This window comes from Leuresthes tenuis, unplaced genomic scaffold (assembly GCF_036924035.1).
Source record: "Leuresthes tenuis unplaced genomic scaffold, fLeuTen1.0.hap1 SCAF_11, whole genome shotgun sequence".
Taxonomy (NCBI): Eukaryota; Metazoa; Chordata; class Actinopteri; order Atheriniformes; family Atherinopsidae; genus Leuresthes; species Leuresthes tenuis.
The window spans coordinates 8,197,077-8,212,963 of record NW_027325365.1 but is presented as its reverse complement, the minus strand read 5'-3'; the positions used below and the strand labels follow the sequence as shown (position 1 = coordinate 8,212,963).

The 15,887-nt window shown below is 36.0% G+C and overlaps 1 protein-coding gene across 2 annotated transcripts in view; it reads right to left on the bottom strand.

Moving 5' to 3' along the window:
• The window catches only part of lingo2 (leucine rich repeat and Ig domain containing 2), a 194,824-nt gene that overhangs the window by 86,400 nt on the left and 92,537 nt on the right, over positions 1–15,887 (bottom strand). The window lies entirely within an intron of this gene.

The window sequence follows — 15,887 nt, the reverse complement described above, 5'->3', positions numbered from 1 at the left end:
CATTAGCTGGGCCTCTGTGTGAGACTAAAACAGGTGGGAGGTTCATTCACATGAGCCAGTTGAACTCTTGGTTTTAGTGGAAAACATGCTGCCACTTTATGTTTTAATCAGCAAAAACATTGCAAGACATAGCAGAATAAAGTTTAAATGCAAATCAAGTACAGTCATCAAACTGTCTTCAGGCAGTAGACAGGTTTAAATTTGCATTAAAAAAAGTGGTTAAAGCACGGCCGCCAGTAAATTAGCCTAGAGATATCTATAAATTAATATGCAACTTTTATGGTATCTGTTACTAAAGTTACTTGAAATTGTATGGAAATCCTCTCTCTCAGATATTGAAACCCCTGCAGGCATAGAACAAAGCTGCAGAACACATACAGTATATTGATGAATATGCGTTTGAGAAGTGCCAAGTCAGACAACAGTTCCTTGTCACAAATCATCTACTGTACACTCCATCATTAAATCACATGCTAACTATACACAGGCACCTCCACACACAACAGACTGGTTGGTAGGAAGTTGGTTATCTTTTTGTTAGACATATCAGATTATCTGGGCTTCTTAATACCATGTGTCATGACCTCCTTTCCAATTATCTACAGTTTTTCAGCCTTTCAAGTTTAAATTACATTTCAGTTCAAACACTGATTTGCAATATGATGGGACAATTTATATCATGAGATGGAGTAGATTATATGATGTTGATTGATGATCCCCTTAAAGAAGCACTTGTGTTTAACCACTGAATTCCAACAGCAGTATGTTGAAATGGGCCCAACAATGGACTCTGAAGACAACCAAAAGCTCGAACGTGTGCTGAATTTTCAAACCTGAAAATAAATCACATGATGCACTGTACACCTTTACATTTCAATATTCTAAGTCAATTCATATTTTTTGTTGAAAGTTCTGCTTTTGGTTTCTGGCAAGCACTGACCTGTAAATAGCACTTTTAAAAACAGCATACCATCCTTACTTTAACAAGTTTTATATAGTGCGATCAGTCAGGAATGTTTGCCTCACTATTCTATGTCAAAAATACGTACACAGAATTTTAGTCAGTGTTCATGTTTACAGAAAACTCCACAGCGACTCGGCGTCTGACATACTTTGGTCGATAACTCAATTCCACTCTTGTGAACATGTACTGGGACAAGGACACTGGACCAATTAAACAGCCAAGTCGAGCAGTAACTGCAGAGTGAGTCAAATCTGTATGTAATTGTATTGAGTGTCTAACCTGCTGCAGACAGCAGTCAAAGCGCTCTCACTTTAGAGAATGAGAGAGGACTGACGAGTGAGACAAACTAACTGGTCCTCCGAAATGGGACAGGAGAAGAGGGAATTTTCACCAACTAGGAAGAACTCAAACTTCATAAACATTTACTTGTATAAGCAGATGTTACATTGTGGATTTTTGCTCAAGTTCACTTTCGCATCAGATGGGTGTTGTTTTGGAACTAAATTCTACTAACTGAGGAACACCCTCAGTGTTATGTAGGTTGCACCACCCACCAGTTAATGACTGCATGAAAAGTGGACATGGACATGCTTCCGTCAAGAAAATGTAGCATCATTAGAAGCATTATAAAAATCCACAGGGAGATTTTGTTCAAACTACTATATGTTTACAAGGTTTCAATTGTTTTAGAAATTCTCTTTTCCTATCCCTGTTTTGAGAAATTGTTAGCTTGGCAAGTCTTTCAGCTCCCCTCCCCGATTCTCAAACCTGACTGCTGTCTACAGCAGGTAAGACACTGACGACTCCTAAGTACTTCACACAACTACTCCTCAAACACGAAACCTCTCTTCAAGCAGGCAGGAGAATTTGTCACAAAGCTGAATCAACATCTGTGTAAAACGGAGAGTCAATATTGCTGAACAGGTGTGTGACATTTTCTTGACGTTTTATCTATGTGACCCTCCACTAGGGAATTAAGAAAACAAGAAAAAACTGTTATGGGTGAACTCAATGGAACCAAAACACTGCTGTCAAAACCTTCACGAGATTTAAGAGAAAGCAAGGTCCAGGAGCTCCTTCCTCATGCAGCAGATACAATCAAATGCATGCATTCAGATGACTGGCATGAAGCGCTGACACTTTCATTTAACATGTCGCATCTCTGATTCAGACATTGTAACAGTATTATTCTTACTTTTGTTTGGTCTAAAAAGCAAGACTAACATTATGGGGTGTTTTCATTTCAGTATAGCTGCTCTGACTTTTCTTTACTGAAATAAGTCCAGCAAATCAAACTGCAAGATGACGATAATTATGCAAAAGGCGTGCCTGAGTTGGTAATATAATGAGAGAGAAAAAGAGAGCGCCATCCTCTGTAAGACCAAAGGCAAAAAAAAAGTTTGACTCAGGACACCCTTGTTATAATTATTCTTGACACCTTGTGCTATTAGTAAGCCATTAAGAGTTCAAGGACAATAGCTGTCCTGTTTTTTGATCATTTATCCCTTGGATCCCCTCGTTAAACCAGAACTCGGTTCCTCGCAATTGCACAGAATATTGATGGGCTGTAAAAGGGTGATTTGACTGAATTCTTAATGGTATCCTTTTTTTGTGCCCTTGATATAACAGATGAGCCAAATATCTTTGACATTCCAGACTTAAAAGTTAATTGCTTGATGTTGATCTAATTTTCCTAATAATCTTAATGTATTATAAGGGGGAAATTATATGTTCCATTTTAGTAATCTTGGCATAGATTTTTAGTCATACTAGTTTTGCTAGATAGTGTGTAGCAATTTCAGCTACTGGAAAGATAACCATAAAACAGTGGCTATTTGATCTATTGAAAATTACTGCCATCTCTCAGTCTTGTGCCACAAGGTCAGTTTCCATAATGATTTGTATAAAAACTAATCGATAGACTGGTGCAAAACTAAGGTGTTCTCACATTTATGTATTTGGTAAGATTTTATTTAATGCGACCATGATGTGAATCCTTTCAATGTTGAAATGTTGCCATGATGGTATGTGCATTCATTTTTATGCATTTTATGTTTAAATTCATAAACATTCATGTTTATTTCAGTCAACTGAATATAGCTGTTCTTTACCTGGTATCAGCAGTTCAAGGTATCAAATTTGGTCAAATACTTCAATTAATCAATTCAACTTTATCTTGAAAGCATGTGGTTTAATATTAAAAGTTGTAAATCCAGTGTATTTAGACTTAAAATGAAATCGGCACACTAAAGTATATGTTAAACATAAGCATATTAGCATGCTGACACTGACAATGTATATGAATATTTAGCTTACATTATGTCACTTTTATTTTCCCAAAGAAATTATGTGGTCTTCATTCAGATTCACCCCAAGACCATATCACTGCATATAATGGGACATGATAGTCATTTATTGACAATCATGCTCTCAACTCATCAATTCCCCTGCCAAAAAGTTGGCTTTAATTATTAAGGATGCATTAACACACCATTTGCCACCTGGAAACAAGTAGCGCACCAATCATGACAATAGCTTCTCTCTTAAATCATATGGCTTCAAATGATCTTAATATGCAAGAACACCTGGATGCTGTTAGAAACATCAGAGCTTCATCAGCATTTGTTCTACTACTGGAACTCAAACCCATATAAATTGTACTTCAATTTGTAGAATAGCAAATGTTAAGGGACAGGATGTTTGTTTTCCTTCCCATTTCACGGGTAAGCTAAAACCGAGACAAGATGAAGAAGTTTTTACCAGAAATATGATTTATTCTTTGAAATTCGTGTCATAGTGGAAATGTGCACGTGCATGTAGGGATGATATCATACTGTTTGTCAGATGGACCTCTGATGTGAAATTAAGTAACTGATATTGATGGAAAATGTATTTTTTTTAAATCAATAACTGATTACTACAGTATGCAGATACACAGCTTAGATGTGATGGTCATCTTGCTTGACAGTGACATTCCCATGCACCAAATTCAAAATGAATAAAAAGGAGATTTTTAATTGTTCCACATTGAGTCACTTTGAAGGTGAAATCTACAGCCCAAAGTCTTTTAGTAAATTCTGAGAACAGCAGTGTATGTGCTGAGTCTAAATCCTAAAAATGTACTCAATGGGATGCCATTGAATACATTTTCTAAGAGGTTTTAATTTGAATGTTTAGCCAACAATGAGGCGGGGGGGTTGGGGGGGGGGGGGGGGGGGGGGGGAATAACCACATACCAAGAAACTCATCCCCTTATCCAAAAGTTTGTACTTTCAACTAATGATACGCAGCTAATAAAGCAGAACCAATTACTTTGCACAGCTGGGCACATTTTATATGTGCCTTCCGATCTTAAGCATTTGATTGCTTGTAAATACACGCCTGATTTATACTTCTTTACAGTGCAAGACTCAGCAGGCCACAATGACAAGAAAGCAATTAATCGCAATACTATGCCGATTAAGAAGCTGGTCTGATCCACTGAAGGTAGAAAACCAACCAAGGGAAATGAAGATGTGAGCCACTTCAGGATGTTAATGTGAGCATGTGAAGTACAACAATTTTTCCATGTAGAGAAGGTTTCACATGTTGCAACTGAAGTATCCATATTAGCAATTCTTCAATGTATTGGACTCTTTTTTTTTTTACAATTGTTTTATTACTGCTCATCACAGGGTGGTGCTAATATGATAAATCATTTTTGGTAGTAGTCCTAATCATACCTGCTGTTTCCATTTACATGCCAGGATAAAACATTTTCGAGTTTCTCGTGTTACTTCTACCATTCTTTCAGGGGTCTAGCCACTGGATTTGGGTCTAAGCTAAGTGTCTGTCACTAAGTTTTTGTTTTAAACTGATAATGGGTTATGTTTCTTTAACAATGCGAAAGATTTATGGCATTTTGTCTGTGGTTCTGTCTTGATTTTAACCATGATAATGAACTGTTGCTGTTCATATTCATTAAGCGATATACATTTTATTGACATTTTATGGCCTTGTATGCTTGAAGATTTCTTTTTTTAAATTTACGCTCATGTTGTATTTGTTAATTTGTCCTGGTACTTTCAGCTAAGTACTCACCTTGCTAATACTAATTACCAAACCAACAATAGGTGACCTTATTTTTGGGCATATTTTCCTTTTGCTGTTTGATCCTGTTTGTGGGGAAAGTGGCTCTGGCTTTTGCATTCCATTTACATATGTTTAAAGGGGGAATAGGTTATTCATATTGGTTCTATGATTGTTTGTTTCGTAATCGAAACTATCACTTCTTCCTGGTAAATTGGCAGGCTTTAAGAGAGAATAGCATACCCTGATTGTCTTACCTCATTTTCATGTAGGGTATGCAGGGTTGAATTGTATAGCAGTATTACAAAATGAATATTAATATTCTGTGGTTAACTTGGGTAGTAACTCCCATTTTATTAGTACGGGTGCCACAAGAATGATAGTGTTTGATAATATTTTCTGTAAGAAGTGTCATTATACGATGCAACATCAGTGCTGCGCTTCCTCTGCCTGTAGGCATAGTTCTTTTTCCTCTTGCATGCAGACTTCATGATGACAAAGCAAGAAGCATGACAACAAATAAAAGTGCTCCTACCATCTTTGATTTGTCAACAAAACATATGCATCAACTTTACATAGCTGAGCTCATGCTGAGGAAGATTGCAACACGTGTAGCAGTGTATTCACAACACATGGCATATCATAGTGACTGTCGTTTTTGGAATCCTATAGTAATGTGCTCCCTGCTGATACTCATTAAGAGGGGAGCGATAATTTTGTTGTCAGGGATTAACTTTGTCAGCAGAATCCTTGTTGCGGCTCAGATTAATTGAGATCCTCCTAAAACAGCAGAGCCTTTTCAGCTAAATCTAACTGTTTAATGATTTGCAATAAAAACCACGTATGTGGATTACTGTAATGGTAACAATTCTCACTTTTAATCTCTTTTCTTTGCTAACAATAACACGTAGTATATAAAGAAGCATCAGTCATGTATATATATATTTACAGCTACAGGAATTCAAAAATGAAAATGATCACAACTCTTAATTCAGTTAATGATGTTGACTGCATAAGTGACTAAATAATTGCAATGTTGCAATGTTTTTGCAACTCCCTACGATGTCTCAAGCTTACTTGATAATTTTTAATACACACTTTCAAACCATACACATACTTGGGAGTAAAAGCTCTATTTCTATATAATCTCCATTTCAAAATCCAAAGTATCATAACTTATCGACTCAGCACACCTAACAACATACCATAACATATCAGTTTTCCTCTTTTTGGCTACACACTTATGTTTCAACTAAAAAGAGGTTGACTTCTCAAGAACTCTTGTGCAGCAGCTCTATCCTCCTATTGGATGATCTGTGAAAACAAACTGCCTACTGGGGAAACCTCTTAACTTCAGTCTTTGATGAGTAGCTTCAAGAATATGTGGGATTTTTACAGGCCTTTTATCCACCACTGGACATCACAAATTGTAGCAATGTGTCTACACAAGCAGCAATCCAGTGTATAACAAATCTGGAATATGAGTTTGCTCAAACCCAATCCTGTAACAATTAAGAGCAGGGCTGCTCCAATTCTTTGATAAAATATAACCAAAGTCGTAAATCAATCGTAAAACAAAGAAAAAACCTTCTGGCTAAAAATAACTTTTCTACCTCATCTGGAGCTGATAGCTGACAACCATAAAAATAAACAAGAAGGATGCACAGTTTTGAAAAAAAAAAACTATCAAATTGTTCACTCACTCATATTTTGTGTCTCTGTGTGCTCATCTTGACAGTTGGCACCTTAAGCACCTAAGGGCCTTTGCATCAAGCAGAACCATTTTGACTAGGCTTGACTCCAGGGGTCACAGCGTGACTCCAGAGATGAAGAAAGGAGCAAAGAGGCAACGTTTGCACTGACGAAAAATACGCCGCCACATGCTCTCTATCTTTTCCTCTTAGCCGGTTCACTGGCCCGTGATTCGCCTTAATGAGATGCAGCAACACACACAGACACATGTAGCATGTCTAGTCTAATTACACGGGGAAGCTCTGTCTTCTGCACCCCACAGTGTCATTATGAAATTCACTCTAAAGGCTTTTCTCTATTCTTCTCTATTCCATTTTTTAATGCAGCTATACATACTGTAGCTTCAAGTGCTCCTTATCAAACATTTCATGAGAGAAAGAAACATTTTTTTTATTCTGATTAACCTGAATATGACTTTGGCATTTTGAGGATATGAGATAGATTAACTGCAGACGACCCCAACATAATTTTGGCAAAGAAATACTTAGTAAGTAGTAATAATCCAACTTATGTGTGTATGGATAAATAAATTATGTATGCTGTTTCATATAAAAACTTTTTTTGTTTTTTTTTGGGTGATATATGCTTCTTCATTGACTTCCTTCTCTTCAGTTTCAGTGTGTTACCAGGGAAGGCTTGTGTAGCATAATGCAGGCAGGAAAGTCAAAGTTGTGTTGTCTGGCAGTTCTATTATGCTTGTTTAATTGCCACAGATCAGGTCAGTGTTTGATTACCGTTTATTAAATTACACATGCAAAAGGGATAATCAATATGGTAATTAAACACATTAACACTGCATGGCACAATTAAACTGTAATGAAATAAGTTGAAAAATGTCAATTTGTGCTGTTCTGCGAATGACCAGTTATATTTAATTTTGTTTTAACAAAGACATTCAGAGTGGAATGGTTCAAAAATTCCTTTTTGAAAAGAAATTCAAACCAAACTTTTTGTTTGCTCACCATCTAATCCTGCTGTGCCCACAATATTAGCTTTACTTTCTATCACACTAACAACAAATTAGTTCACTGTTTTACCAGAGTGTGCCAATACATTGCTTTAGTGTACTTTGAACATAGACTATGTTTTATCTGGCTTGTCTCTAATTAAAACGACAGATCTTGAAATGTAATTTAAACATGGCCCATAGCTCAGCTGTAAAATAAAAAGTAAGCAGTAAAACATTTGAGTAAAAATTATTATAATTACTCTGCTTCTGTACAACAGGGCTTCCACAGTTTTGTATTTTCCACATACTATCTTGGGTTTTATGCTGTGATCTATTTCCATGTGCTTATCGTGTTGCATAATATGCTACATTTTAAGTAGTATACCATGCTGCAACTACTAGGAATGACTGATTGCTGTAATTAGGTACAACACAGTAGGTCTGCTTTATTTAGGCCCACCAATGCAGTCACTAGTAAAGAGTTTTAGAAGTTAAATCTTAACAACTCAGATTTTATTATGAATTAAATGGCAGTGCAATGATGAGCCACAACAATAAAATCCTCTGAAATAAAAAGTGAGAAGCATCACTGGTCTTGTTACAATGCAATGTCCTGCTGGAGGAAATAATGCATCTTGACTTTCACATGGATGTTGGCACTTTCCACCTGCCTAAGAAAGAAATTACAGAAAAAAAGAGATTATTGGCTTTATATGTGGTTTGGGAAATTGCCAGTAGAAATACTATCTAGTAATGGGTCAGAAACATAACTGCAGAGGAAATATACCGGTTATGATCATTTTAATTTGATGTAAATGCAGATAGTATATTTTCCAGAACAGCAAGCATATTGTAAAACACAAGCATCCAGTATCACATTAGGAGTACTTCAACCCAAGCTATGAATAGACTGCAGGTACAAGGCAGCCAAAGCACCTCTACTTCCCTTAGGGAGGCTCTCTCCATTTTTTCCCCCCTCAAGCTACTGTACACACCTTTTGCAGACTTTTCTGAGTAATTGTCATCACATGGGTTTCTGTTTTATCCTCAGATTAGCACTGAAATGATGCATGTCTCAATGTCTATTCCTATTTCCTTTTATTGCCAATGTAGATATTAATGATTAAACGATGTAGGTCATGAATTAGTGTGGGATAAATATCTCTTTTATGAGGTACCGATCATCATTCGAGACTAGCAAACTGACAGTTTGGCAGGTGTAGCCATGGTTCTCCCACTGCCTCCCCTTGAGCTATCTATAGTGGTGACTATGAAATATGGACAGCAGCAAATTGAGATTCATCAGGCATGCCTGCCTTGCTCACTGAAATCTATATTCAATTTTAGAGCATCTGTCATGGCGGTGGCAGGCAGAGGCATGCTGGGATGGAGAATCACTTAAGTGTTCTGAAATTGTATGTAGTGGAGAAAAAAAATGGTTTTGACTGGCAATCTGCTGCATCCCATTCTTTGTCTGTATTTATGAGTGAATTAAGAGATTTTCTTTCTCTGCATTGAAATGCCTGTTTTCTTTCTGAACTTATTTCTGGACTGGATTGTTTCATTTTTACAGAGCTAATATGTACTATTCTTCTGTTCATTGGTTTTAAGATGATGTGTTGCCATAGAGACACTATGATGACAAATGCAGAAGAATCAAAGGGATATTCCAGTCCTTCCTAATGTGTGATGCACTTATGAGAAAACAATGTGTTACTTTCAAAGACAGGAGTCAGCAGCTCTCAGAACAATCAGAAAGTTTCCTGACAGTCGATCTAAGCTAATAGCTACTCAGAAGGTGGTCATAATAAGAGAAACTTTTTTTTGCCATCTAAAACAGCTTGAACCACAAAACGAGAACAATGTTGCAACAGTTCAAAACACAGATGTTTTGCTGTTGAAAAAAATGGAAGAGCAAAGAATATATGTATAGATATATAATATAAAAATCCAGATTCTAACTCTTTCTTGTATTCCCATCTAATTTTTGAGGAATGAGAAATTCCCTTATTGGATGGCTTCCTTCTGTGCAGCTTCAATTTTAGCTTGCTCATCACAATTTGACTGATTACTCATAAGTACTCCTTTTAATCTAATTAAAAAAAACAGAAAAATATCTCTTCGTGGACAATCTGCAAAGCACCATAAGCTGAGTATAGTACTGCTGCCCAAGAGAAGGGTTAAAAAGTTAATGAATGAAATATATGCATAGACTGTGCAACATCTTGCTGAATAAATCTTCTGTGTCACTTCCAGGCATCTAGGGCTCATTGCATACTAGAAATAAAGAAGGCATGGGGGCAGTATTCCAAGAAGATTTCTGAGAAAAACAAAAAGCAAACAATCTTCGATTCTATGGCAATGGCCACACATTTTCTTTTTTTCATGCTTAGATATGTTCGATATTGAGAGGAATGAAGGAATGAATATTGAGAGGCTAATTATTATCTAGAAAGAGGGGGCTGCTTTCTGCTAGTTGTGGAGAAGGTCAAAGTGAGCCAAGAGTTATCATTACAAACCATTAGATTGAGAATGTATCAATAGAAGTTCATGCAGAATGCTGTGTCCTCCTCATACACATAAGATTAAACTTTGGCTATGGTCCTTACTTATACTACCTGGCTCCCTTACTTCCACAAACTCCTTTTATATATGATGATTCAGTATATATGAAACCAGGTAAAAACTGTTGTGCTCATCTGCTGACCTAGTATGTTTGATTCAGCACATCAAAAACTAAAAAAAAAAACTTCCTGCATGAAAGCACTGAGTCTAAAGCAGTTAAAGAACATACCTTCTGTACACAAGGTTGGGTTTAAAGAGGGAAGCCAGTGTTACAGTGCAAAGAGTCTATATATCAACATTGATCCTTACGTTGCAGACTCTGCAACATACATTAATTGAATCTGTAATATACTTTTCCTCAGCAACTATTTTTATTCGACTTTCTTTTTATAACATGGTCAAACTTTAGTACTGCAGGCATACAAAATACTGATGTTTCACACAATGTTCTCCAGTCTTAATATATATGCTGTCTACCAAGGAATAAATATAGAAACTTATGGCAGACCTATTAGCAAATACAAATGAAACCAAATCATACCTAATGGCACACGCATGAAATATATAACAGGCAGGTTTATGTTTGCTGAGGCAATTCAGTGAGTGAGGTTCTCCATCTGTTTTTGTTTAAACATCAAATGGCTTCCATCTTTGAGGCTTGTCATCAGTCTATCACTAGCCGCAGAGAATGCATAATGGCACCAGTAGAGCTCTTTATTAGTCCATAGTGAACAATGAGCGATGAGGGAGACCCCCTCCACTCCTCATTTCCAAACAGTGGAACTCAAGGAAGTGACAATCAATAGAAATGCTTAATTTGCTTTATGCCTCATGATGAACACATCACGGCACAAACAGGCTCGCCTCACTTTGTCCTTTTATCACATTTTCACCTACACAAGTGCCATTGCTTCAACACCAAGTGCGAAAGTTTATATATACACAGGTTATATGTTTATATTACATTCAATATATTTTCCACGCATTATTCTTTAAGTAGACTGATTAGGACACAAAAAAGTGAAAAGACAAACCTGTTGTCATATTTCATTGTTCAACATAACTGTGTGAAAGTTTCACCAAACTTTGTGCTGTGTCAGTCAGACAACAACCCTGCAATGACAAATATCTCACTGATGTTTGTTTTTCTCCCTACAGCTTATTTTAATAAATGACACAACTGCAAAGTACAGGGCCTTATCAGTAGCAGGTAATGTCATGCAACATCCAATCTCAAAAAACACCTTGCACTCGCAGTCACTCGTCGCTCCATCAAAGTGCTTACATGACATAGCTGAAATATATGACCACAGAAAAACAGTGAAAGTAAGGATGAAAGAACGTAAGATATTCTGTTTGAGTCTAAGAAACTGATTAAATCTATATTATACATAACTGAATAAATTAAATTGTTGCTGCTTTCAGTAGAGAATTCCTAAGAGCATCTTTCCTGAATTCTTGCCATTTTTTGGAAAAATGTAGTTAAGTCAACTTATTATTTTTCATTCAAACGTATTAATGTTTTTTTGTTGTTGTCTGTGTGTCTATTTAACTTATTTTCATAACTATCTGGCAAATGATCATATTGATAATTCATTAAATTACCTAAAAAGAAGTTGGAACAAAAAATAATTGTTCTACGTATAAATGATAAAAATTTGATATCTCAATAAACTCAATTTCGCTAAGCTTTTTTAATCTATGGGTCATGTCATTTTTCCCTCTGCTATAGCTACATAAATGTTACTCTCGAATTTCAGACATTTATCTACAGTGGATTCCATCACTCCAATCCAGATGAAAGAACTATTTAACAGAGCCTGTGTGAGGGCAGCTTTCTGTCAAGCAAGCTACAATGTGCAGCACTGAGGTCCTGCTTTCAACAACAATGGCGGAGAAAACTAAATGTTCAAAAGTTTTTCTGCACTTCACCAGAGTTTGCTGACGAAGTGAAGCCTTTTACATATAAGGGTGGAGGTGCAAGCCGTGTGTGGACACACAGTAGATTATGCATGAATACACAGGTTTTCAGTGAACAGCTTGTAGCTTGACAAATTGTGTTTGCTAGCAGTTCGAGTCCACAAGCAGACTTAACTAAATTATACAAAAAAGAATCAATGATTAAAAGTAACCACTGGCCAGCTGACAGTTTAGCTATGAGTGGATTCATAAAGTCAATGCTAAATGGCAAAAGCTTTATATGAACTGTTGTTCAGACTCACATATTCAATTACAGAGTGCTCAGAGCGGGGTGAGTTGGGTGATTTGGGGGCTGGAGGCAAACTCTTTCCTTCTGCATTGTTACTCTCTCTTTGGCTTGATGTTGGCACTTGTAGTGGTAGACATATTGCAAAAAACTTTACTTCATTAAGTACCATAACACCTTTACTACCAAATGGCAAAAATACATTAAAATAAAAAAGATTTTTTCCTTAAAACTTAAACAAACTGATGTCATTACAGAAAATTACAGAGCTACATTAATACACATTGTTAAAGGATGTTATTTTAAAAAAGGCAAAACGCTTATTCACTCTGTTGAACATTTTCATAATTTTGCTTCCCATTTCCTGTAAGGTCAGAGGACAGAAAACAACCAACTACAATGTATATACATACACTATAGACACATAACCATCTTGCAGTTCACAACCATGGATTGTGTATTAGACGTGGACAATTCTTCATATCCTAAGTTTCGTGGTGAGACTGGAATGACTTAAGAAGAGGTACTATCATCACACGTGAGAAATTAAACAAAAAAAATCGATCAAAACACGTACTAGATTGATAAGCAATATTGTAGCAGTGTTACCGTAAAACTTTTAATAATTCTTTTAATAATAATATATGAAAGTAGTTGTGATGACTATTTTGGGTTCTACCAATGTCAGAGGACTATTCCAAGCTGCTCCTGCTAGACATATCAGACAAGCTAAAGGAGGTCATTTGTAAAATGTACATTTGTCTCTCACAGATGGATATCCTGTGTTTGACACATTCACCTATTGAGCTTTATAATTTGTTAATGATACCAGACATTACTGGTAACCATAGCTTTAATCTAAATTTCTAGTATGCATTTGTACATTTGGCACAAGTCAAAACCTACAATCTACTGTTGGTTGGCAATTTTATAGTGGTTGATAGTACTGTTAAAAATGACAATATTTGTATCCTCGATCTCTCTATAGCATGTATTAATTGAGTTAAGATCATCATATTATAATTTCTGAGCACCTAGATACCAGTATCTTGACAGTTGAGGCTTTATAGGTAAAACTACCTACATGAATCACCAATTAATGGGGAATAATATTGTACCATTCAGTTTTTAGTTACTGTTGGATCTTTGTAATTCTGTGGATAAAGAACTGCAGTCTCCTCAATCTGTATGCATGCATTGTTTCAACTGAATTCGTTATCACTTGTTTAATTCCTGTGTGACTTTTAGCCACTACAATATTTACAAGCTACTCTGTTACATGAAGTGCTGATCTTTCATATAATTTGCTACAGTGCTTGAAGCATTTAATAAAATTTGCATGAGCCAGTTGATCAAGGTCAAAGATTGAAATGGTTTCTTGTGCATACACACAATAACTACAGTTAAAAGACAATGTTTTTTGTTATTTAATATTTACGAGTGACCTTTAATAAAAATAAAAATATATTTCTCTGCTTAAGGGGTAAAAAAATTTAAACGAAACATCATTAAACTTTTAACAGAAAAGTGTATTGGTTTGCTTACGTTGATGTTGCACAATCAATTGAGCTGCTGTCTGCAACCACTTCTATGCTGACTGTAAATTAAAGGAAAAAAAATATGCAGGTATCTTTCAAGTGTTCTCCTCTTACTCAAGTTACTCTTCCGGGATTATTACGGTTTCTAAGTAACAAGGAAATGACAAAGGTTGCAACAGGGGAATTAAAAAATGTAACATTTTACCTTCAGCAGTACTGCATCCAAGTTCTCTAGCTAGTGGGTAAGCAATGTGAAATATTTCAAATTTTGTTTTCATGGTGCATGTATTTAGTCCATCAAAACATAACCATAATTTTATACATGCTACAACTGTCTTGTTTTATTACTTGTTCTATCTGTAAAAGAGATAAATGCAGAGGGGGATGTAAGCATACAACACACTCAGTGCATTTTCAAATCCAAAGCAAGAAGTGACACAGTGTTTTCATTAGCCTCAATTAAGCAAGTCACTTAAAATGCTTTCTTCAGCTGTAAACATACTAATGAAGAATCCGTAACTCTTTAAAGTGAACAAAACTGCTGTTAACACCACTAAAACGGCATACTTTTACCATACTTGAAGCTAACCCAATGTGCAAACTAAGGGACCTGCTTAAACACGTCAGGTCAGAATCTTCAAGTAGAATTAACGTTGTTAGGCTACCTATATCGACTAATGATCAGCGATTTTTATCCACTGTGCACCAGTTTATGTCAGCGTGGCCACTTTAAACACCTGAGCTCACACATTTATATGCAGTGGCTCCAACTTCAGCATGAAAAACCCTGGTGGGTGAAAATGCTAATCTTTTTCAACATTTTCCAACAAATGTTAAGATTTATTTGGGATGTTGTTCCAGTTATTTGTGCTGTGATAAATGCACAAGTACAGCTCGAGACGATTTCCAACAAGGTAGAGACATCATCAAACTCCTAAAACTTTGATTAACAACAGGCTTTTGCTGACACAGACAGCCCCATAACCCGTTAAAGAAATCCACAACAATGGCTGTCAAACATGACGACATACATGATAATGAATTCCAACTCTATGTTATAGGCAATAAAGCCTAACATCACAATACAAGAAAACATGTTATATAATTGGCCCAAATATACAAATACACCATACAACATTCACAACTGGCAGCCTCTGCATGGATACATCTCGCTTATACACAACTGTAAATATTTTATGATAAGCAGGCATTTCATTGAGTGGATAACATTTTCATTGAACATAGGAAATACGGTCTAGAAAAAAATGATCAGCAACACATGGATATGGCTCCAACAAAGCCTTTATACCCTCCTCCTCTCTTTATGACAAAGACAACATTTAAAGATACATAAAAAAAAAATTTAAAAATGTATTTCCCTCTTCTGCCACAATGGTATTATTTGGAGGCAAATGGTGTCGTTGGGTTAATGATGATTTAATGAGCAATTAATTGTAAGCTACTGTCTTGCAAAACAGGAATGAAAAATATTACAAGATTAAAATCATATTACATTGCACTTAAGAGAAATGAGGTGCCGAAGTACACTAGGAAGGTAGTGGTTAAGAGTTTATTTGTTCACAGCATTGCCTGAAGTCAGGCAGCTGGTTAATTGGCTCAGTACTCTCCTAAGCACTAAGCCGTAACTGCACTGTTGATGTCAGTCTGAATCTATACCAAAGAAAGTACATGTGAGGGCTGACAAATAGGAATCATTTAACAAAAGCAATAAATGTGTAGTGTTGTAGTATGCCTTCTAGTAGTGGTGTGACCAAATTAAAACATGATACAACAATAGAACCCATACATTATGCAAAGGAAAAAGCATAGCATATTCGGCTTGTA